Source organism: Rana temporaria, chromosome 3 (genome assembly GCF_905171775.1).
Source record: "Rana temporaria chromosome 3, aRanTem1.1, whole genome shotgun sequence".
NCBI classification, from domain to species: domain Eukaryota; kingdom Metazoa; phylum Chordata; class Amphibia; order Anura; family Ranidae; genus Rana; species Rana temporaria.
In genome coordinates this window covers 419045119-419068233 of record NC_053491.1, presented here as the reverse complement: position 1 = coordinate 419068233, position 23115 = coordinate 419045119, and the positions used below count along the sequence as shown (strand labels likewise).

The following is a 23115-nucleotide window of genomic DNA, read 5'->3' as shown; positions in this document are numbered from 1 at the left end:
AACCGTACCTTAAGGTCGGCTAATTTGGAAACTTTGGTGATTCCTAAATTTCGTATGAAAAAATGCGGAGGGAGGACGAGTGCGGTCCAGGGAGCACAGTTTTGGAACTCCCTGCCTCTAAAATTAAGGCTTGAGAATGATCTTTTTAAGTTCAGGAAGCTTTTAAAAACTGAGCTTTTCAGTCTAGCCTATGGAATTACATAGGTTTTTTATAGTTCTTTGATCTGCTACTATTTTAAATTTGATCTGTTCCGCTGCCTGTGTGTGTTTTTTGGTTGTTGCTGTATTGTTGTTCTCAGCGCATCGAGGCCTACGGGTAACTGACTGCGTTTTGTACTTTTTTTGTACTTTTAAGAATTTTAATAAATAAATAAATAAATAAATATAATAAATAAAATCTTTGTATTTCTAGGTCAGAAGGGTGATGTGCTCAGTCGTAACAACTGGAGCTGCACATTTCACATAACCATGTGACTACCCACTCATCATTCCCTAGAACCAGAAGGATCACAGAAAGAAACCCGCAGCTAAAACCCAGTGTCAATGACCCCTGGATAAGGATAGGGAGACCCAAATTCATATTCCCATATCACACCGTGTTATATTATTGGCACTAACAATTCTGGAGTAAACAAAAATCTGTTATATAATTTGCTTTGCTTGATATGGGCCTCATCTTCACTTTTGATACATTAGAGACAGGCAACCTCTCTGTTTTCTCTACAACTTGACCTAAGAAAAAAGATTAAAAGCAATGAAAAAAAAAAAAAAGAAGAAAGCAAAGAGGCTTTATGTCTCTTAAGCCTCATACACACGATCGGATTATACAAAGGGAATTGTGTGATGACAGGCTGTTATCGGAAAATCCGACCGTTTGTACGCTCCATCAGACAATTGTCTAATTTACCGCCAAAAAATGTTGAATAGCGTGCTTTAAAATTATTTTCTGCCAACAAACTCCAAAGTACAAACACGCATGCTAAGAAGCAATGCTCAGCATAACACAACATTAGCAGAAGTTGCCCAAAGGGTGGCGCTAAAGAGCTCTAAAACCACGTAGTTTTGTGTTTGTTGGCCGACAATTCTTTGCCATTTGTATGCATTTGTTCATGGCCAACGCCCTTCAGACAAAAGTCCTACGCTTTGTCCGCAGAAAATCCGATTGTGTGTACCAGGCTTAAGGGCTAGATTACACTTGCTTCAAAACATGGCTTCGGACAGGCTTTGTTAAAGCTCCCTGAATGCCAGTCAACTCCCCTGTCACTAAATAAAATATTTAGCTTACAGTCCTGTTTACATCTTGCTTTTGCTTGGTGCTTCAATGATTAGGCATGTGCATTTCGTTTCGTTCCGAATCGAAATTCGGACAAATTTTTCATTATTCGGACATTCGGATGCATACGAATTCCCAAATTGCAATATTAACGAATTTACCGAATCCGAACGAACGTTTTTGATTCCGAATCGAAAACCCGCGGACGAAATTCGATCGGAATTCAAAAAAAAAAAATTATATTCAAATCGAATTCGAAAACAAATTCTATTCGAAAAGAGACTATTTGTTTTTGAATCCGGTCGAAATATTTTCAAATTCGACCGGATTTTTCGAAATTCGGTCGAAAACGAACGAATTCCGAAAACTAATTTAACACATGTAACAAATCTAACTTAACGAAAGTAATTAAATAACGAATTAAAACGAAACAAAACTAAACAAATGTTTCCCTTTGGCACATGCCTATCAATGATAGGGTGACCAGACATCCCCGGTTTCCGGGGACATTTACCCGGATTGAGGACACTGTCCCCGGACCAAGTCTGTCCCCGGATTGGATTTGAACAGGGTCTGGGGCAATTTCAAAGAAAGTTGTAGTGTAGAATAAACATTTTTTTATTCTTAATTACAACCCCCCCCTGCTTCACCGCTCCTACTAGCTTAGGGGGTTGTATTTTTTCCATTATCTGTGCCCCTTTCTGATGATCATGTGCCGGTCGGGGTGCAGGGAATATTTCTTCAGTTTCGGCGCATGCCCATTCAGCTCCGCTCGTATGTTCTTCTGCCGATCTACGTGATCCTGCATTTCTGTGTATGGGAGCCAATCAGCAGCTCCGGCGGTGTCCACCAGTACCCGCTGATCGTTATGTACATAGGCAGAATGGTGGTCTGTCTATGTAAACATTAACAAGGCAGATGGCCGTTCTGACAGTATGGAAGACATTGATCCTATGTTCCTGCAAAGCAGGTACAGGGATCTATGCCTTCCCTTAGTAAAAGCACCTCCCCCACAGTAAGAAAACACTTGTTAGGCAGACATTTAATTGCCCCAGATGTTATCCCCTTCCCAGCCAGTGTCGTTAGTACAGTGACAGTGCATATTTTTAGCACTGATCACTGTACTAGTGTCACTGGTTCCCACAAAGTGTCACTTAGTGTCCAATTTGTCCGCCGCAATATCACAGTCCAGCTATGAGTCGCTGATTGCCGCCATTACTAGTAAAAAAAAAAAATGTCCCCAGATTCCATTTAAAAAATCTGGTCACCCTAGCACAACACAATATGGGAATATGATTTTGTGTCTCCCTATTCTGATTTGGGGGTCCTTGGAAGTGGGTTATGCCTGCTGATTCCCATCTGTGATCCTTCTGGTTCTAGGGGATGATGAGTGGGTAGTCACATGGTTATGTGAAATGTGCAGCTCTACTTGTTACGACTGAGCACATCACCCTTCTGACCTAGATGAGGCTTTGCTTGCTAAATGCGGTAGTTACTGTTATAAGAATAGTTGATATAATCTTGGTTCTTTATTATAGGCAGTGGCAGTTAAATATCAATGATTATATTTCCACAAGTTTAACAAATGTATTATAAAGTAATAGTGACACGTAGGTTGTGCGTAAAGGATGTCTGTGGGAGGGATTCGATAGCACCACCCACTTCAGGCTGTGTAGGGACAGTGTAAACAATATATATATATTATACACCAAATAAAACGCATAAGTTGCGCCCACAAATATAAACGTTGTTCAAACCACACATGTGAGGTATCGCAGTGATCGTCAGTCAGAGTGAGAGCAATAATTCCAGCAAAAGACCTCCTCTGTAATTCTAAACTTGTAATCGATAACATTTTTTAACTGCTTGCTGACCAGCCAGCGTCATTATACTGCGGTAGGTCGGCACGATCCCGCGAGCTGTCATAGCTGTACGTCGGCTCCTTTAAGCGGAATAGCAGGGGGTGCCAATGCTTGTGGCCAGCGGGCACAATCGCAGGCACGAGAGGCAGAACAGGGACATGTGTGTGTAAACACAGACATCTCAGTTCTGTGAGGAGAGGAGCGAGAAATCGTGAGTTCCTATGAGCTGGGAACCATGATCTGTCATCTCCTATAGTCAGCCCCCCCACAGTTAGAACACACACTAGGGAATACGGTTAACCCCTTCCCTGCCAGTGACATTTACACAGTAATCAGTGCATTTTTATAGCACTGATCGCTGTATAAATGTCAATGGTCCCAAAAATGTGTCAAAAGTGTCCGGTATGTCCACCATAATGTCACAGTCTCGATACAAATCGCAGATCGCCGCCATTACTAGTAAAAATATTAATAATAATAATAATAAAAATGCCATAAATCTATCCCCTATTTTGTAGACGCTATAACTTTTGCCCAAACCAATTAATATGCGCTTTTTGCGATTTTCATTACCAAAAATGTGTAGAAGAATACATTTCGGCCTAAACTTGGAAAAAAATTTGTTTAAAAAAAACAAAACAATTGGAGCTATTTATTATAGCAACAAGTACTAAATATTGTGGTTTTTTTTCAAAATTGACGCTCTTTTATTGTTTATAGCGCAAAAAAATTAAAACCACATAAATAATCAAATACCACAAAAAGAAACCTCTATTTGTGGGAAAAAAAAGGACGTAAATTTTGTTTGGGTACAGCTTTGCACAACCTTGCAATTGTCAGTTAAAGTGCCGCAGTGCCATATCCTAAATAATGTCCTGGTCATTGAGCAGCCAAATCTTCCGGGGCTAAAGTGGTTAAAGCGTCGCTGATGGAGATTTTTAAGTACCGTAGTTTGTCGCCATTCCACGAGTGCGTGCAATTTAAAACCGTAACATGTTAGGTATCTATTTACTCGGCGTTGCATCATCTTTCCCAATATAGAAAAAAAATTGGGCTAACTTTTTTATGATTTCTTTTAGAATTCAGTCAGGGCTGGACTGGGACAAAGATTTGGCCCTGGACTTCATCCAGACTGGCCCACTTTGACAGGTCTCTCTAATGGCGGCCAGACAACTCCCGCAACCCCCCGCAACCCCCCGCCACCCAAGCCCCCTCTCCCCCTTCACTAGCCACTAGCCATTCTACTTTATTAGAGTAGAACGGCTGGTACTGGTATTCTTATAGGCAGTACCAGTGGGGAAGCTAGACATTTTTTCACCCGGGGAAAAGAATCAGTTCGGTGCCCCCCCTTATGGGACAAGATTAGGCAGAAGTGAGAAACTCCCAGGCCATAGCTGTTGAGTCAGCTGTCTGTCCCCTCCCCCATGCTCCTCTGTCATCCCCCTGCTCCTCTGGTACCCCCCTGCTTCTCTGTTCCCCCCAGGTGAGCGCTGCAGGGAGGGAGAGGAGGTGAGCACTGCGGGAAGGGAGAGACAGAGGAGCGGAGAGGGGGGCGGCAGACCGCTGTCACTGAAGCCGGCCCACTGAGCCATCGGCCCACCGGGAAACTCCCTGTAGTCCCAATGGCCAGTCCATCCCTGAATTCAGTGAAGTGTATTTTTTCCCCAAAAATTGCGCTGGAAAGACTGCTGCGCAAATACTGGATGACATACTATATTGCAACGACCTCCATTTTATGGGAGTATGGGAATATGATTTTGTGTCTCCCTATTCTGGTTCAGGGGTCCTTGGAAGTGGGTTATGCCTGCTGATTCCCATCTGTGATCCTTCTGGTTCTAGGGAATGATGAGTGGGTAGTCACATGGTTATGTGAAATGTGCAGCTCTACTTGTTACGACTGAGCACATCACCCTTCTGACCTAGATAAGACTGCTTTCTAAATGCAGTAGTTATAAGGATAGTTGATATAATCTTGATTCCTTGTTATAGACAGTGGTAAAAAAAACTTTTAATTCTCAATGGTTGTAATTCCACAATTTCAGCAAATGTGTTGTAAAGTAATAGTGACACATAGGTTGTGCAGAAAAGATGTCTGTGGGAGGGATTTAGTAGCACCACCCACTACAGGCTCTCTGTAGAAAAGGACAGGAGGGGCGGAGACAAGACCAGTCACCCTGCACAAGGAAAGAGGGCAGCAGTGACCGGTCTTTATTCCAGGAATCCTCTGCACAGGGGCAAAGTTTCACACTGGATTACTGTACAGATCTAGAACTACTGACACCACTCCCCCCTGCCCTACCAACACTGTCCACTGCCTCAACCCCCTGCCCCCCAAAAGAGACGTTCCTGGTCACAATTTATAGGTTGTAGAAGAGGTTTCAAAGAGAATTGGAGTTGAGGGCTCTCACAGCCTGGTGAAAAAAAACAAAACAAACTGTTGATCAGTCTGACAGTCCGGATTTCGAAACTCCGGTACTGTAAAGGCAATCTAAATACCGTATTTATCGGGGTATTGTGTGCTCCGGCGTATAGCGCGCACCCCTAATGTGGACCCGCAATTCCTGTAAAAATTTATTTTTTAGTACTTACAGTTTTGGTGTCTTGCGCGGCGTCCATCGGTGGCTTTGCCGGGTCCGGCGTCCGTCTGCGGCTTCGGTGGTGTCCTCCCGGCTTCTCCCGCGCTGTCTCCCCGTAGAATCGCTGATTCCCGCACTCAGTTTGAACGCCTCTGCTGACGTATATCGAGTGCAGTACACTCGGCTACATTCGGCCAGGATCGGCTTCGCTCGTGCTCACGCTCTGTGACGTTTATGCGTGAGCACGAGCGAAGCCGAGCCTGGCCGAATGTAGCCAAGTGTACTGCACTCGGTATACGTCGGCGCAGGCATTCAAACTGAGCGCGGGAAGCGGGTATCGGCGTATATCGCGCACCCACGATTTTCCCCTGATTTTAAGGGGAAAAAAGTATGCGGTATACGCCGATAAATACAGTAACCTTAGGAAGGCACAGTAGAGAGAAGGATGGTTTATGATAGACACAGACATGGCACCAATTTTGCTATCTAGTTGAAGTTTTCTTTTGAAATTATAGAGGACTCCTGGATCCAGTGGTGGCCCATCCATTAGGGGCGCATGGGTGCCGCTGCTTCCACTATCAATGGGTCCGGCCCCCTAATCTACATGGGTGCATGGATTCCAATAGAGGGGGTAAAAAAAAGTTTTGTCTATAGTTCTACTTCAATATAACTATGGTACTGTAAGTAAAAAGGCTTATAACTCGTAAACAGCTTGTAATTTAGAATACTTTATTGATCCCAAAGGGTAATCAATTTATAACCAAGATATTCAAAATCCATAGAAAATTAAATTTTCTTTAAAATGAATTAAATATCAAACACAAAAAATCATGTAAGTATATAATCTCGCTGTACACTCACAAATATAAAAACATTTAAAAAATAACCCAACCGCACATAAAACTACCGTATTTTGATATATAGTAAAAAAAATACATTAAAATCATACCTCAAAAATATTATTAAAAATATACTTCCAAATGTATATAAGTATACACAATGGCCCGGATTCACAAAGCACTTACGCCGACGTATCTCGAGATACGCCGCGTAAGTGTATATATGCGCCATCGTATCTATGCGCCGTGCCCATAAACTGAGATACGCCTGAAAATAGGCTTCATCCGACCGACGTAACTTTCCTACGCCGGCGTATCGTGGGCGCATATTTATGCTGGCCGCAAGTGGCGCTTCCATTGATTTCCTATTCAAATCTGGAAATGAGGGAGATACGCCGATTCACGAACGTAGTTGCGCCCGGCGCATAATATACGCGGTGGGCTAGATTCAGATAGGTTAGCGGATCTTTAGATTCGCGTAACCTATCTGATTTACGTTACGCCGCCGCAATTTTTTGAGGCAAGTGCTTTATTCAGAAAGCACTTGCCTCTAAAGTTGCGGCGGCGTATCGTAAATCCCCCGGCGGAATTCAAATTCCGCGGCTAGGGGGCGTGTACAATTTAAGTCAGGCGCGTTCCCGTGCCGATCGAACAGCGCATGCGCCGTCCGCAAATTTTCCCAGCGTGCATTGCTCCAAATGACGTCGCAAGGACGTCATTGGTTTCGACGTTAACGTAAATTACGTCCGGCCGTATTCGCGGACGACTTACGCAAACAACGTAAAAAATTCAAAACTCGGCGCGGGAACGACGGCCATACTTAACATAGGATACGCCGCACTTACCCCTCCTATAGCAGGGGTAACTTTCCGCCGGAAAAAGCCGAACGCAAACGACGTAAAAAAAAAGCGCCGGGCGGTCGTTCGTTTCTGAATCGGCGTAAATGCTCATTTGCATATTCAACGCATAAAAGATACGGAAGCGCCTCCTAGCGGCTGGCCTGGAATTGCAGCCTAAGATCCGAAGGTGTAAGTCACTTACACCTGTCGGATCTTAGGCATATCTATGCGTAACCTGATTCTATGGATCAGGCGCATAGATACGACGGCCGGACTCAGAGATACGACGGCGTATCAGGAGATACGCCGTCGTATCTTCTTTCTGAATCCGGCCCGATTTGAGTAAGTCGTACGTCCGGCGTAAAGTTATTCCCCATATATGAGGCGCAACTCATGCTAAGGTATGGACCAGGGAACACAGCCGTCGTATTTTACGTTGTTTACGTAGTACGTGAATAGGGCTGGGTGTAGGTTACGTTCACGTCGTAGGCAGTGATCCGTCGAATCTTAGGGAGTATTCCGACGTGATTCTGAGCATGCGCACTGGGATGTGTCCCAGTGTGTTATTCGTATCTTTATGTCGCTCGGCCCATCATTTGCATGGGGTCACGCCTCATTTGCATTGCTCATGCCCACTTTCACTTACGACGCCTTACGCTTTCAAAACCCAGTGTAGATTCGGAAGCAAGTGGGAGCAAGTGGTTTGTGAATACTGTGCTTGCCTCTCTGCGCTGCGTCGGTGTAGCCTATATTCGATACGCTACGTCGGCATAAATATGCGCCGATGTATGTGAATCCGGGCCATTCTGTATGCAAAGTTCATGATTAGAATCATTTGCATGCACATTACTTACAACACTTGGTTGTTTTTAATGTTTTTTATATTAAAGGTTTTCTAAGCTACCAGTGCAATCTGTTTTTGTTTTTTTGTTTTTATAAATTGTACAAATTGCAGAATGAAATGTGTATTTTCTCTAACATTAGTTGATTTAATACTAATGATCAAACTGAAGGAGTATTTTTTCCCACTTCTTTTTTACCTTTTGAATGTTATAAAAAATAAAATAATATTTAGAAGACTGCACTGCCATAAGGATAGGCTAAGTACTGTATGTCTTCAGCACCATAAATATTTACAGTGGTATTACTGAACCAATAGAACCAATAGGCCCAGCAGCCCCATATGTATTTTTTTTACTTTCCTTATCTAAATGTCTTCAGTCCGGCCACGTGACAAATTGGGTCCTCTTCAGGTCTTCTGTGGTGATGGTTGGTCTTTTTCAAAAAGGGTCTGCATCCTCTTGATATGGGACTTCAGTAAACAGTCATCTTGGAAGGTCCATTGGAGTTCTGGCTTGTCTCTATGCTTGGATCTGTAAGCGATCACCTCTTACCCAAGCACCCACCTCTATGGACAGGAGATACAGTATATGGGGTTTCAGTGCCGGCCCGAGACATTGTGCTGCCTGGTACCAAGAATGAAATGCTGCCCCCCCCCCCCCCCCCCCAAAAAAAAAAAATCACACCCATCAAAATGCCCCCACATTCATTATTTTATATTATGATAACTAAAGTGGACCTGTCATGGCTCTATACATGTATATAGAAGTATAAAGAGGACCTGTCATGGCTCTATACATGTATGTAGGAGTATAAAGAGGACCTGTCATGGCTCTATATACTGTATGTATATAGAAGTATAAAGAGGACTTGTCATGGCTCTATACATGTACAGTATATAGGAGTATAAAGAGGACCTGCCATGGTTCTATACGTGTTTATAGGAGTATAAAAGGACCCGTGTGTGGCCGTTGGCTGCGATGTCAGCCGGCAACCCGCGATCGCTCCAGAGATCCAGAACAGGGATCTGTCAATGTAAAAAGACAGATCCCATTCTGACAGTGGAGGAGAGACAGATCTTCTGTTCCTAGTGATTAGGAACAGAGATCTCTCTCCTCCTCCAGTTAGTCCCATCCCCCCAGTTAGAAACACCTCCCAGGGAACATATTTAACCCCTTTCCTGCCAGTGACATTTACACAGTAATCAGTGCATTTTTATAGCACAGATCGCTGTATAAATGTCACTGGTCCCAAAAAAGTGTCAAGTGTCCAATCTGTCCATCGCAATGTCATTGCGGCTGACCCCAGGCCCGGTAGGCCATAGTAGTGGGGCCCGCGATGTGCCTAAAGGTGGGTGCCGCACCTGGAACCAGGAACCCGCGAAGAACCAAGAACAACGGCTTCCGCCACAGAAATACTCCTCCCCAGCATGCCCCGCGAGGGAAAACTCCTCTTATTGGCTGCTGGGAAAAAGCGACTCCGCCTGGACCTCTTTGGCGCCACCTGCCGCCCAGGGATGGTACCACATCCCTAGAACGCAGTCTGACCCACAGAACAATCCAGATTTGGCGACAGCAAAATTTAATATGATCGGGAATGAGAGCAAATTATCTCTCTCATTCCCCACTAACTTTAGCGTAGTGCCTTTACTGAAAGTAAGGGGGCGCTACACAACTACTGGGGATCATAGGTAGGCAGCCTATAATGCACCCCTGTAGAGAACCCAGTGATACTATATAACCTATTGCTGCCTGCGTTATAGCCAAAAGACAGCTACAGCACAGGCCTAAATTGCCGGGAGGGCGTCCATGCACGTCCTCCCTGCAGGGGGATCGCTCTGTGATCCGAATGGAGGTGAATCACCAGGCCTTCATGAATAAACTCAAAACCCATCTATTCTGAAGGCAAAAAATAAATAAAAAATACAGTAAGGAATGGATACTTAAGCGCCCTGCGCTATATACGTTTCTCACTCACTCACTCAGTGAGTCCATGAGACTCGGCTGATCACACATCGAAGTAAGGGGCCAATCCCAGCCCCTTACCATGTGATCACGTGATGTAAACAGAGCTGCTAATCAGCTTAAATAAAAAGCAGATTACCATCTGGAGTAAACGGGACACTCCAGACCTACTTCTGCTAAGCAGTGCCTAGCAGATGTCCATCAGTGCCTCATCATCAGTGCCACCTATCTGTGCTGCCTATCAGTGTCACCCACCATTACCTATCAGTGGCACCTATCAGTGCCCTCCAGAGCCACCTATCAGTGCCCTTCAGTGCTGCCTATAAGTGCTCATCAGTGCAGCCTCATCAGTGCCCACCAATGGTGCCTCATCAGTGCCACCTATCAGTGCCTATCAGTGCCGCCTCATCAGCGCACATCAATGAAGGAGAAAAATTACCTGTTTGCAAAATGTTATTACAATCAATGAAAAACATTTTTTTTTCAACATTTTTAGTCTTTTTTTTGTTTGTTTAGCAAAAAATAAAAACCCCAGTAGCGATTAAATACCAAATGAAAGCTCTATTTGTGTGGGAAAAAATGATAAAAATTTCATATGGGTACAGTGTAGCATGACTGCGCAATTGTCATTCAAAGTGTGACAGCCCTGAAAGCTGAAAATTGGCCTGGGGAGGAAGGGGGTTTAGGTGCCGAGTAAGCAGATAGTTAACCACTTGGCCTCCGGAAGATTTAACCCCCTTCATGACCAGGCATTTGTTTGCGATAAGGCACTGTGTTACTTTAACTGACAATTGTGCGGTCATGCACTGCTGTAACTAAGTAAAAATTCTGTCCCTTTTTTCCCACAGATAGGAATTCATTTTGGTGGTATTTGATCACCTCTGCATTTCTTATTTTTTGTGCTATAAACAAAAAAAGGCCAACCGTTTAATATATATATATATATATATATATATATATATATATATATATATATATATATTTTTACTTTCTGCTGTAAAACATATGCATTAAAAAAATAAAAATAAAAACTTCTTTATAAACCTAGGCCAATATGTTTTCTGCTACATATTTTTGGTAAAAAAATAAGCGGATATTGATTGGTTTGCATAAAAGTTCTAACGTCTACAAACTATGTGATATTCTTCTCCTTCTACTTCTTCTTCTTATTTTTACTAGTGATCAGTGACTTTTAGCAGGACTGCAATTTTGGGGTGGCCATTATGACACTAACTAACAATTTTGACACTTTTTTGGAGACCAGTGACACTAATACAGTGATCAGTGTTAAACATATGCACTGTCACTGTACTAATGATACTGGCTGGGAAGGGGTTAAACATCAGGGGCAAACAAAGAGTTAATTGTGTGCCTAGCCAGTGTTTTATGACACTGTGGGAGGTGCTTTTACTAGGGAATTTATTCCCTGCTTTGCAGGTCCACAAACTCCCACCCTTCCCACCTGTCTGAATGGCGATCTGCCTTGTTTACATAGGCAAAACCCAGTTCTGTGTCTCTGCCTGCCGATTGGTGGATGCCTGAGTACATTGAATACTCTGCACCTGCCGATCGCCTTCCACCATGTATAATCTCAGCGGATGCGTGACCCGCTGGTGGGGAGCATGTGGGCCCCCTACGTGGAAGTGTTTGCTATACATAATCTGGTGCACAGGTGCCGCCTTGTATCAGTTAAACTGCTATAGGACTGACCTGAAACAGTTAAAGTATGTAAACCTTAAATCTATTTATCATTGTGTTTGGCATCATGTCTTATTGTAAAAAGTTTTCTAAACCAATCTGTTGCAAAATGTCTAACCTCGGAATTTATTCATTATCAGGACTTAAGGCCCGTACACACGGTCGGACTTTCGGCCAACAAACTTCAAAATCTGCAAGTTTTCAATTTTGTCCGATCGTGTGTACGCTCCATCGGACCAATTTTTTCGGGTTTTTATCGGACAAAAAGTTCAGTCTGCAAACGGACAAACTTTACGACAACAAAAGTCCGATGGTGCCTAGACTTTTGTCCGAAGTACAAACACGCATGCCCAGAACCAATGTTAAAATCAACCAACAATAGCAGAAGTTCACCAAAGGGTGGCGATAAAGTGCAGAAAAGAGCAGAAAAACCACGTGATGTTGGGAAAGTTTTAGAAAAGTTTTCAGAAAAGTCTGAGCGTGTGTATGCTATGGGTGCAGGGCCGTTTGAAAGAATTTGGGGGCCCCAAGCAAAATGGGGTCCCCCAAGCACCCCCCCCCCCATGCAAAGCCTACGTTAACGCTACACAATTTTTTTTTCTATTCTTACCTCCCCTTCTTCCCTGTAGGCTGCCGCTGTAGCGTGGCCGAGCTCCTCTTCCCCCTGCCTCTTCCCCAGTCCCCTATCAGATAGTGCCCGGGCCGGGTACCGTTCGGTACAGGAGATTCAGTTTCCTGTCTTCCCGGCCGGACTGAAAGGAAGTGAGCACTCAGTGTGCACTTCCTGTCAGTCCGGCCGGGAACAGGAAACTGAATCTCCTGTACCACGCGCAGTACCCAGCCGGACTGACAGGACTCCAGGTGGAAGGAAGAGGAGCTCGGCCACGCTACATCCTGGGAAGGGGAAGTTGGGGGCCCCAGGCCAGCTCGGGGCCCCAAGTAATTGTTTGTTTTGCTTGTCCTGAAAATCACTTTGGACAAAAATCCAAGGGAAAGTTTGTCGGATGTCCGACCGTGTGTACGAGGCTTTACTGTTGCAGGCTGACAACACAAAGCCACTTCTTCACAATTAGAACTGAGGTTGTCAACTTGCTGTTCATGCTCCATCAGTTATCTATAGGCAGCCCAATGGTGAAATGAAGGACCTTGCATTGTAGTCTGACAACATTGCAGCTAATAGGCAATGGCAGAGGCAGAATGTGAGCAATTTTTTAAATGTATAATTCTTTTATAGCAATAGAATGGGCCCGCTTTTGTCATTAGCTACATAGCAGCTTCATGGGTTGTAATGGCTATAGTTACACCACTGGATGGCAGCATAATACATCCCCATTATAATATAGTTACTGTGGGTGTAAAACTGATTGTTTGTACAATTCCTATACTCTGATAAGAATGTTTAGGGATAGTTTTATTCTATAGTATTAAGTTTACAGAGAATTACTTAGGAAAAATGCTCAAGATCTGCATTAATCCAAATATGACATTGCCTTCAATATTGGAAAAAGAACTCTGCAGTCGGCAGAACCAGCAAAAAACATGACAAAGCCATTTTCTAATCCTATTAAATAATAAACCAAACAAACAATCTGAATGAGGCTGAATGTTTGACAGTGTTTACATGGAACTTCATTGAACACTGCAGGAGAAACAAAGGCTAGAGGCCCCCCTGGTTCAGAATATACAGTCAGTATTATTGTTACAAATGATCTTAATGCCTAAGTGAATAAAATATGGCCTTTATCTAAACACAATCTCCAAAGTGCTAAAGCAGGCCTAACAGATTTCTAACACTTTGCCAAAAATTGCATACCGACCCGTGACTGTTGTCTGGGTGCTTGTGGTGCCTTGCAGGTTTCATTATGCAATAGCAAGACTTACCAGACCGTGGAAAAAAAAGTATAGCAATAAATAAATTAATAAAGCATACACAATTGCTACACAAGTCATGTTGTAATGTAAAGTTGTTATAAATTACCTTTGCTTTTAATCTGCAGCACTGTAAAATTTAATGCAATAAGACAACCTTGATTCGTACTATAAAGCAGTGTCACAACGCCCCCAGAACAGTCTAAACTGACTAAAAGGCAGCAGATAAAAAAAGTTAATTGTTAGAGTTTAGGGGTGTGTTGCGTACAGAGTTAAGTGGTTTGCTGTGTGCAGAGTGTAGGGTTTAGGGGCGTGTTGTGTACAGAGCTCAGGGGTGTGCTGTGTACAGAGTGCAGGGTTTAGGGGTATATTGTGTGCAGGGTGTAGGGGTGTGCTGTGTGCAGAGTGTATAGGTGTGCTGTGTACAGAGCTCAGGGGTGTGTTGTGTGCAGAGTCCAGGGTGTAGGAATGTGCTGTGTGCAGAGTGTAGAGGTGTGTTGTGTATAGAGTTTAGGTGTGTGTTGTGTGCAGAGTGCAGGGTGTAGGGATGTGTTGTGTACAGATCTCAGGGTTGTGCTGTTTACAGAGTGCAGGGTTTAAGGGTGTGTTGTGTACAAAGTTCAGGAGTGTGCTGTGTGCAGAGTGCAGGGTGTAGTTGTGTGTTGTGTGCAGAGTGCAGGGTGTAGGGGTGTGTTGTGTACAGAGTTCAGTAGTGTGCTGTGTGCAGAGTGCAGGGTGTAGTTGTGTGTTGTGTGCAGAGTGCAGAGTGTAGGGGTGTGTTGTGAACAGAATGCAGGGTTTAGGGGTGTGTTGTGTACAGAATGCATTGTTTAGGGTGTGTTGTGTACAGAGTGCAATGTTTAGCAGAGTGCTGTGTACAGAATGCAGGGTTTAGGGGTGTGTTGTGTACAGAATGCAGAGTTTAGGGGTGTGCTGTGTACAGAATGCAGGGTTTAGGGGTGTGCTGTGTACAGAATGCGGGGTTTAGGGGTGTGTTGAGTACAGAGTGCAGGGTTTAGGGGTGTGTTGTGTACAGTGTGCAGGGTTTAGGGGTGTGTTGTGTACAGAATGCAGGGTTTAGGGGTGTGCTGTGTACAGAGTGCAGGATTTAGGGGTGTGCTGTATACAGAATGCAGGGTTTAGGGGTGTGTTGCATATAAAGTGCACAGTTTAGGGATTCACTATGCACAGTGTGCAACCCCAATGGAGTTCCGCCATGTTCCAGCTGCAAAACTGGGTGTGAGGCCCACATGACAAGGCCTTGTCGTTAGTCACAGTGACGATGGCTTCACCAGAAAGCAGGAAAAATCTACAATGGGTCACAGACAACAAGAGCAAGTTAACATGGGTTGAAGCCTACCGCTCCCCTTTTCTGTCTGTTGTTGTTGGAGATATTCCATGTCTTCCTGTCTAGTGAAGACAGTAAGTAAATAGGGCAGGAATGTTACTCACACATAATAGCAGACACTCCGAGGTGTCCATACACAGATTTAGCTGTCTTCTATATTCTGCAATACAAATTTGAACTTCCTAGTGAAGTTGGTGCTTGGATTGCCCACCCATACAACCCAACCCAATCCAATCCAACCCAATCCAACCCAATCCAATCCAATCCACAGTGCATCCCAATTGGTTATTGAGCCAATCCATCACATGGCTGGACCAATAGAGAAAAACAGAAGTTGGGAAGGACAAACAAACTTTCTTAATGAAATCAAAATCTGAATAACAGAACACCCTGGAAATATTAGAGATCTACTACTTTCAAAAGAACAAAAACTTTCACATAAACAGAAATGCATTTTAACCATCATAGAATTGCTACACTTATTTTCTATTAGAAGACTACATTCAATAAACAAAATCTATGGGCTAGATTCAGCAACGATTTACGCCGGCGTATCCATAGATACGCCGCGTAAATTCAAAGCTGCGCCTGCGTATCTTCTTTCTGTATTCAGAAAGCAAGATACGCCAACATTAGCCTAAGATACGACTGGCATAAGTCTCTTACGCCGTCGTATCTTAGGGTGCATTCTCACGCTGGCCGCTAGGTGGCTCTTCCGTTGTTTTCGGCGTAGAGTATGCAAATTACCTAGTTACACCGATTCACAAATGTACGTGCGCCCGGTGGTAGTTTTTTACGTCGTTTGCGTAAGGCTTTTTCGGCGTAACGTTGCTCCTGCTATTAGGTGGCGCAGCCAATGTTAAGTATGGACGTCGTTCCCGCTTCGAAATTTGAATTTTTTGCGTCGTTTGCGAAAGTCGTTCACGAATAGGGCTGGACGTAATTTCCGTTCAAGTCGAAACCAATGACGTCCTTGCGACGTCATTTGAAGCAATACACACTGGGATATGTACACGGACGGCACATGCGCCGTTCGTAAAACACGTCAATCACGTCAGATCATCACATATTAGCATAAAACACACCCCCCCCTTCCACATTTGAATTACGCGGGCCCCATTTGCACTGCGCGCCGCAACTTACGGAGCAAGTACTTTGTGAATACTGCACTTGCTCCTGAAAGTTGCGGCGGCATAGCGTAAATACGATACGCTGCGCCGCCGTAAGAAGGGGTGCAGCTATCTGAATCTAGCTCTTTGTATTTCTAGGTCAGAAGGGTGATGTGCTCAGTCGTAACAACTGGAGCTGCACATTTCACATAACCATGTGACTACCCACTCATCATTCCCTAGAACCAGAAGGATCATAGAAAGAAACCCGCAGCTAAAACCCAGTGTCAATGACCCCTGGATAAGGATAGGGAGACCCAAATTCATATTCCCATATCACACCGTGTTATATTATTATTGGCACTAACAATTCTGGAGTAAACAAAAATCTATTATATAATTTGCTTTGCTTGATATGGGCCTCATCTTCACTTTTGATACATTAGAGACAGACAACCTCTCTGTTTTCTCTTCAACTTGACTTGGCAATAAAAAAATCAAAGAGAAAGCAGAGAGGTTGCCTGTGTTTTTTTTTTTTTAAAGGAAAAGTGTAAAAAAAATAAAAAAGAAAAAAAAATATACATATATAAATATCTTTTTAAAAGTGCCCCTGCCCCGCGTGCCCACGCACCAAAAAATGCCTACACAAATGTAAACGGTGTTCAAATCACACATGTGAGGTATCGTGGCGATCGTCAGCGTGAGAGCAATAATTCTAGCAAAAGACCTGTAGCCAGATTCACGTAGAGATACGACAGCGTATCAGTAGATACGCCGTCGTAACTCCGAATCTGCGCCGTCGTATATTTAAGTGTATTCTCAAATTGAGATACGCTTAAATGTAGCTAAGATACGACCGCTGGCGCCGTCGTATCTTAGCTGTCTGTTTACGCTGGCCGCTAGGGGCGTGTACGCTGATTTACGCCTAGAATGCGTAAATCAGCAAGATACGCCTATTCACGAACGTACGCTTGCCCGTCGCAGTAAAGATATGCCGTTTACGTAAGGCGTTTTCAGGCGTAAAGATAATCCACCAAAAAGATGGCGCAGCCAATGTCAAGTATAGACGTCGGAACCGCGTTGAATTTTAAAATGTTTACTTTGTTTGCGTAAGTCGTCCGTGAATGGGGCTGGCCGTAATTTACGTACATGTCGAAAGCAATGAGTCTTTGCGGCGTAATTTGGAGCATGCGCACTAGGTTACGTCCTCGGACGGCGCATGCGCCTTTCGTTAAAAACGTCATTTACGTGGGGGTCATGCTTTATTTACATAAAACACGCCCACCTCTTCACAATTTGAATTAGGCACGCTTACGCCTGCACATTTACGCTTCGCCGCCGTAACTTAGGACACAAGTGCTTTGTGAATACAGCACTTGCCTCTCTAACTTACGGTGGCGTAGCATATATGAGATGCGCTACGCCCGCCTAAAGTTAGGCACATCTACGTGAATCCAGCTACTGCTCTGTAATTCTAAACTTGTTATTGTTAAAAATGTTAAACCATCGCCGATGGAGATGTTTAAGTACCGTAGTTTGTCGCCATTTCGCGAGTGTGCGCACTGTTAGGTATCTATTTACTCGGCGTAGCATCATCTTTCCCAATATACAAACAAAATTTGGCTAACTTTACTGTTAAATTGTTTTAAAGTTCAGTGAAGTGTATTTTTTCCCTCAAAAAATTGCGCTTGAAAGACCGGTGCGCAAATACTGTGTGACATACTATATTGCAACTGTAACGGAATGACCCGTGACACCCAGAGACTTTTGAAGGATGGGGGGTACTCCTGTGCCAGCGTCACTAATGACTCTTGGGTCTAGGGTCACCCTGTGCCCCTTTTGGGCATAGGGTGACTGATAAATGATAATTCATGTTTTGCAGGATATCTTGAAATATTACAAGTTGTTAAAGTCTGACTCCAAATGGAGTGTTTTCATTCAATGGGGGGACACATGCTTTTGAGGGGTTAATTGCGTCTGCTCCTAGACATTCCATTGTGTGATGCTAATACTGTTTTGTGTCCATTGTGCTAATTAGGTCTGCTCCTAAGACCCTTCATTATGTATGCTACTACTGTTTTGTGTGTGGAATGTACTTGTCAACTGTAGTAATTAGGTCATGTTAATTATGTCAGATCGGTGCCAAAACGTCTGACATAGGAATGTGTATTATGCAGGTGAATCGCTTATTATCGGAGTCCGGACGTCTGGGGGGTTATTAACTCCTCTGAATGTCATTATCTAAAAGAATGTGAGTGAAGCCCCATTGTGTGATGTGTGGGTGGAGAGTTTCTTTGTTCCTTTGATTACTGTAACATGTGTGTACTGTATAAAAGAAAGCTAACCATTAAAGCATTCGTTCATTCATTTTGAAACCAGAAAGACTAGAGCTTATGTCTCGGTTATTCTGGGAAATGGAATGGGTCGTGCCTGTCAGATTGTGAAGTGTCGAATAAGCTGTCGTGGGTTGATGGAATGGGAATATCGTAAACGGTGGTGACCAGTACAGCAACGACCGCCATTTTTTCCCCAGAGTCTTTGCAAGAAAAAATGATATAAATAATGTTTGGGGGTTCTAAGTAATTTTCTAGCAAAAAAACACTGCTTTTAACTTGTAAGCAACAAGTATCAGAAAAAAAACTTGGTCCTTAAGTGGTTAATATAGCACAACGCAATATGGGAATATGATTTTGTGTCTCCCTATTCTGATTCAGAGGTCCTTGGAAGTGGGTTGTGGCTGCGTATGTCCAGCTGTGATCCTTCTGGTTCTAGGGAATGATGAGTGGGTAGTCACATGGTTTTGTGAAATGTGCAACTCTAGTTGTTACGACTGAGCACATCACCCTTCTGACCTAGATAAAACTTCACTTGCTTAATGCAGTAGTTATAAGAATGTTGGGTATAATCATTGATTTATATGCTAGGCGGTGATGCAAAAGCCTTCATTTAAAATTTTTGATTGTGATGGTTGTAATTCCACTGTTTCACCAATTAGGTTGTAAAGTAATAATGACATGTAGGTTGTGCAGAAGGAATATCTGTGGGAGGGATTCAGCAGCCTCCACCCACTTACAGGCTGCCTGCAGAAAAGGATGGGAGGGGGTGGAGACGAGACCAGTCACCCTGCACAAGGAGATAGAGCAGCAGTGACCGGTCTTTGTTCCAGGAATCTCCTGCACAGAGGCAAAGTTTCACACTGGATTACTGTACAGATCTAGAAGAAATACACAAAGCGCACCAACTTTCAAGTAATAAAACAAATGCACATTTAACAACAAAATTGTAAAGCTTTAAATTGCTAATAGCATCAGAAGTCCTCTAAAGTGTCAGGAATCCATAAATCCAGGCACTCTTATGCCGCGTACACACGATCATTTTTCAGCATGAAAAAAACGTTGTTTTTCAAAAACGTCATTTAAAATGATCGTGTGTGGGCTTCACATCATTTTTCAGGTCCTGAAAAACAACAAAAAAAAAATTCGAACATGCTGCATTTTTTAACGTCATTTTAAACTATGTTATTTTTCAGGTTGTAAAAAATAATCGTGTGTGGGCTAAAACGACGTTTTAAACCTGCGCATGCTCAGAAGCAAGTTATGAGATGGGAGCGCTCGTTCTGGTAAAACTACCGTTCATAATGGAGTAAGCACATTCATCACGCTGTAACAGACAAAAAAGCACGAATCGTCTTTTACTAACACGGAATCAGCTAAAGCAGCCCAAAGGCGAATAGAACTTCCCCTTTAAAGTGCCGTCGTACGTGTTGTACGTCACCGCGCTTTGCTAGATAATTTTTTAAAAACGATGGTGTGTGGGCAACGTCATTTTAACGATGAAGTTGGGAAAACGTTGTTTTTTAGACATGCTGAAAAACGAAGTTTTCTTTCATGCTGAAAAATGATCATGTGTACGCGGCATTAGGCTTCACGTACACTTGCCCCGCAGTTACTGTGGGAAAACATTGCGTTTTCCTGCAGCCGGCCCTGAATGTGACTCTTCAGTGTTCAGAAGAGGGACCTTGCCTAACCGCGGCATCTCCTAAACTCTGCTAAAAGTCTATGTTTACATGGACACATAGGCCCGGATTCACATACATTGGCGCATATTTATGCCAGCGTAGCGTATCGAATATACGCTACGCCGACGCAGCGCAGAGAGGCAAGCACAGTATTCACAATGCACTTGCTCCCACTCACTCTCCAATCTACGCTGGGTTTCCTCGGCGTAAGCCAGCGTAGGTGGAAGTGGGCGTGAGCCATGCTAATGAGGCGTGACCCCATGCTAATGATGGGCCAAGCGCCATAGAAGTAATTAAAACGAACGGCGCATGCGCCGTCCCGTGGCCGCATCCCTGTGCGCATGCTCAGAATCACGTTGAAACAACTGCCTAACATACGTCGATGTGAACGTAACCTACGCCTAGCCATATTCACGTACTACATAAACGACGTAAAATACGACGGCTGTGTTCCCTGGTCCATACCTTTGCATGAGTTGCGCCTCCTATATGGGGAATAACTTTACACCGGACGTACGACTTACGCAAACCGCATATATTATGCGCCGGGCGCAACTACATTCGTGAATCAGCGTATCTCCCTCATTTGCATAGGAAAACAATGGGAGCGCCACTTGCGGCCAGCGTAAATATGCGCCCAAGATACGCCAGCGTAGGAAAGTTACATCGGTCGGATGAAGCCTATTTTCAGGCGTATCTCAGTTTATGGGCACGGCGCATAGCTACGACGGCGCATATTTACACTTACGCAGCGTATCTCGAGATACGTCGGCGTAAGTGCTTTGTGAATACGGGCCATAGGCTTTTTATGAAGTTGAGTTTAGGAGTTCTGGCAAAAAAAAAAAAAAAAAAAAAAACGACAAAAGCTCCTAAACTCAACTTCAGGATCTGCTAGTGCACAAGGAGCCTTATGCAAATGTTAACCTAATTTAGCAATTTGATGCCCAGCCATCACATTTTAGGTTTCTCCCATTTGCTCCAGCAATGTGATGGGCAGTCTCAATAACCAAATAGTATCTCTACTAAAAGTTGTTATATAGTTCAGCATTCCACCTTCTATTCCTTGCGATCCCTAAAGACAATCTCAATAACCTTAGGGAGGTGCAGTAGAGGGAAGGATGGGTGAAGGTAGGCACAGACATGGCACTTACTTTGCTAGAAAGTTGAACATTTCTTTTAGACAATGTGGAGGACTCCTACTTACCTGGCAGGTGAGATACCATGATCATGAAGGTGGTTCTCCCAGGGCGAGGCACGGCTATTGCACACTCTAGGCCGTGCTGATTGTGGTTGTCTTCCCTGCCGCTTCTCGGCCTTTTGGCTGGGACTGGGTGTGGTATCTGTCCTTATCAGTTGTCAGCGGAGCGCTGAAGCACCTCCTACATGGGGAGGGTGGATGCAATCCAATGACGTCATTGCACCTGGAAGGATGGTTTCAGCAGGGACTACGCTGTGCTGCCCGACAGAATACTGGGGGCCGGCCCATGGTTGAGTCTGAGCCATCTGGAAGGGTGCTTCTGGTGAGGATGGGTGCTGCGCTTAGTCTTGGTCTTTTTGCCGAGTTCTAGTCTGGCCTTCTGGCTGGCTGGTGTAAGTGCTATCTCTGTCAGCGATCCGGTAGGAGGAGCTGGTAATGCCCTGGGATATGACGGGGTAGAGCCATGCAAATCCGCCGGGTTGGCTGGCCGGGGTGGAGGGCTGCACTGGCCGGTCGGGGGGTCGGATATGGAACGAAAAGCCTATGGTGCATGTGCCCCTGAGTGGCAGTCCAGGGGTATCTGAAGATCACTGTGTGTGAGGGACACATTGATTTAAGATACCACGGTCACTGCACCAGATACACGCTTTTTTTAGCACCTGCCTCCTGGGCCGGGCCTTTTGGCTAGGACCGGAGGAATTTTTTATTCCTGGCCGGAGGGCCTGGTCATTGTTTCACCACAATGGCCACTTCTTTCACTCTCCTCTCCACTATCCCTTCCCCCACTTTATTTTATTTAAGCCTGTGTTTGTCACTTTTTTGTCTTTTTTTGTTGTGCACGTTTTGTCACTGTGTGATTAGTAGGGTGCGGGTCCTCGGGCCAGCCCTGAACGTCTTGGGAGTGGGTGGACATGGCCTTCTGGCTTAGTTCGCCTGCTCTCATGGGGTCTCCCTTCGGGGGAGCCCCACCTAGTACTGGGAGGGTTCTGTTTCGGCAGTCCCTCCGAGGAAGTTGGGTCCGTGTCGGCTTCGGTTGCTCGGACCACAGTACCTCAGTCCCCGTCTGGAGCCTAACGCCCCGGGGGATCAGGGTTTGGGTCCCTCTTCACAGGAGGACCACTTGACGTTGCACCCGTCTGCACGTTTTTGTGAACACTCTTTATGTGTGTGCACATTTTTTCTGCACCGGGTGGAGTTTTTTTGGGTGTGTTCACACGCCATAGGCTTTTCAAAAAAAAAAAAAACAATGTGGAGGACTCCTACTTACCTGGCAGGTGAGATACCATGATCATGAAGGTGGTTCTCCCAGGGCGAGGCACGGCTATTGCACACTCTAGGCCGTGCTGATCGTGGTTGTCTTCCCTGCCGCTTCTCGGCCTTTTGGCTGGGACTGGGTGTGGTATCTGTCCTTATCAGTTGTCAGCGGAGCGCTGAAGCACCTCCTACATGGGGAGGGTGGATGCAATCCAATGACGTCATTGCACCTGGAAGGATGGTTTCAGCAGGGACTACGCTGTGCTGCCCGATAGAATACTGGGGGCCGGCCCATGGTTGAGTCTGAGCCATCTGGAAGGGTGCTCCTGGTGAGGGTGGGTACTGCGCTTGGTCTTAGTCTTTTTGCCGAGTTCTAGTCTGGCCTTCTGGCTGGCTGGTGTAAGTGCTATCTGTCAGCGATCCGGTAG

General features: G+C 44.6%; 7 non-coding genes across 7 annotated transcripts; 5 read left to right on the top strand and 2 right to left on the bottom strand.

Moving 5' to 3' along the window:
* Positions 1–411: 411 nt before the first annotated feature.
* On the bottom strand, positions 412–508 carry LOC120934224. The gene has a single exon (XR_005748369.1). It is a non-coding gene; the product is annotated as a small nucleolar RNA U13 (small nucleolar RNA).
* A 2129-nt stretch (positions 509–2637) lies between these two features.
* Positions 2638–2734, top strand: LOC120934221. The gene has a single exon (XR_005748366.1). It is a non-coding gene; the product is annotated as a small nucleolar RNA U13 (small nucleolar RNA).
* Positions 2735–4958: 2224 nt separating this feature from the next.
* On the top strand, positions 4959–5055 carry LOC120934219. The gene has a single exon (XR_005748364.1). It is a non-coding gene; the product is annotated as a small nucleolar RNA U13 (small nucleolar RNA).
* Positions 5056–16375: 11320 nt separating this feature from the next.
* On the bottom strand, positions 16376–16472 carry LOC120934223. Its single transcript, XR_005748368.1, has one exon. It is a non-coding gene; the product is annotated as a small nucleolar RNA U13 (small nucleolar RNA).
* A 2501-nt stretch (positions 16473–18973) lies between these two features.
* On the top strand, positions 18974–19070 carry LOC120934222. The gene has a single exon (XR_005748367.1). It is a non-coding gene; the product is annotated as a small nucleolar RNA U13 (small nucleolar RNA).
* Positions 19071–21431: 2361 nt separating this feature from the next.
* On the top strand, positions 21432–21590 carry LOC120933911. Its single transcript, XR_005748161.1, has one exon. It is a non-coding gene; the product is annotated as a U1 spliceosomal RNA (small nuclear RNA).
* A 1102-nt stretch (positions 21591–22692) lies between these two features.
* Positions 22693–22851, top strand: LOC120933907. Its single transcript, XR_005748160.1, has one exon. It is a non-coding gene; the product is annotated as a U1 spliceosomal RNA (small nuclear RNA).
* The last annotated feature ends 264 nt before the right edge of the window (positions 22852–23115 follow it).